Consider the following 2,061-nt stretch of genomic DNA (forward strand, 5'->3'; position numbering starts at 1 on the left):
AACGCTAAACCTGCTCTTTTCCACATTCTAAGACTATTCTATCTAACTCTGTAAAGCAAAAATCACTGTACTTACCTTTTCTACACCCGATCCAGTCTCCAGCGCTGGAAGCTCTGTGCATGAGAGGAACAACAGCGGCTGAAATAAATAGGAAGTGACGTCACCCATAGACTTACTATGGGGCTTCTATTGTCGAGTGCCTCTCCTGCACCCGCCTCCATGCTGAAGCCACCATTGACAGCTCAGCATGGGATGGGAACGGATCAGCTGCAGAATAGGTAAGTAAAGTGATTTTTGCTTTACATTGTTAGATAGAATAGTCTTAGAATGTGGTACAAAGCAGGTTTAGCGTTAGTTAGGTTTTGACTGGACTTATCCTTTAAGGGATGTGGTGTTGTATTAATTGATGATTCATCCACATTAGTATAGGGTGACCAGACATCCCTGGTTTCCGGGGACAGTCGCCAGATTGAGTACACTGTCCCCGGACCAAGTCTGTCTCTGGTTTTGTCCCTGGATTCAGGGCCGGATTAACTTTGACAGGGCATACCTTGCTGGCTAAGAAACAGCCTGGTGGCTCAGATGCTGACACCCCCTGCTGGACCAGGGGGAGTCAAAAGTTCACTGTGTGGAGGGCTGAGACAAAGAGGTAAGCAGATGGGGGTGGGGGGTGGGGTCTGTGTGTGCACGGGTGATGGCAGTTCCAATCGCTCTGTGTATTATGTAGTCCTGTGCCCAGCACTCTGTGTATTATGCAGTCCTGTGCCCAGCAATCTGTGTATTATGTAGTCCTGTGTCTAGTGCTCTGTCGTTTATGTAGTCCTGTGCCCCATGGCTCTGTGTATTATGCAGTCCTGGGCCCAGCGCTCTGTGTATTATGCAGTCCTGTGACCAGCACTCTGTGTATTATTCAGTCCTGTGCCCAGCGCTCTGTGTAATATGCAGTCCAGTGCCAGGCGCTCTGTGTATTATACAGTCCTGTGCCCAGCGCTCTGTGCATTATGCAATCCTGTGCCCATTGCTCTGAGCATTATGCAGTCTTGTACCCAGTGCTCTGTGTAATATGCAGTCCTGTGCCCAGTGCTCTGTGTATTATGTAGTCCTGTGCCCAGAGCTCTGTGCATTAATGCAGTCCTGTGCCCAGAGCTCCGTGCATTATGCAGTCCTGTATCCAGTGCTCTGTGAATTTTGCAGTCCTGTACCCAGCGCTCTTTGAGTTTAATGTAGTCCTGTACCCAGTGCTCTGTGTCTTATGCAGTCCTGTGCCCAGCGCTGTGTGCTTTATACAGTCCTGTGCCCAGTGCTCTGTGTGATATGCTGTCCTGTGTCCAGCGCTCTGTGTATTATGCAGTCCTTTACCCGGAACTCTTTGTATTATGTAGTCCTGTGTCAAGAGCTCTGTGTATTATGTAGTCCTGTGCCCAGCGCACTGTGTAATATGTACTCCTGTGCCCAGCGCTCTGTGTATTATGCAGTCCTGTGCCATTTGCCAAAATGTCGTCTTACATTAGTACCTATCTATATTACAATAATAGTGTCACTTTAAGACTGGAAATCTTTAGAAGCTTGCAGAGCTTTATTATATGGACACTTGGAAGGCTGCCCCGAGCCTTTGGAAAGTGCTTAGTCAAGAAGTAAAGACAGGGAACAGAATCCACCCATCAGAATGCTGAATATCACTGATCTAAAGTTACTGTTACATAATTCAAGAAAGCAGTAATAATGTATAATCGCCCTGTACTGTTTGTGTAGACTGGAGGCATATTGAGGGTACATTAAAGTGGACTTGTCATACAGAGTGAAGTTTAACAAACATGCAACCCTTTAGTTCACCGGCATCATAGAGGCATCACTGTGGCAAATGAAGCATGCATTTTCCTACTGACTTCCAGATAAAGGGGTGCAGTAAATATAAGATCAGTCAGGAATTGCCAATCCAAAATTTCCAACTAAACAAAATTAAGAAAAACAGAACACTGTTATCAAAGGAGTGCAAAGGGAACACAGCAGGTAACCCTTAAAGGGAAGGAACAGATTTCTGTGGGCTAAAGAAAGTGTACC

Source organism: Pelophylax lessonae (assembly GCF_965119305.1).
Source record: "Pelophylax lessonae genome assembly, chromosome: 5".
Taxonomy (NCBI): domain Eukaryota; kingdom Metazoa; phylum Chordata; class Amphibia; order Anura; family Ranidae; genus Pelophylax; species Pelophylax lessonae.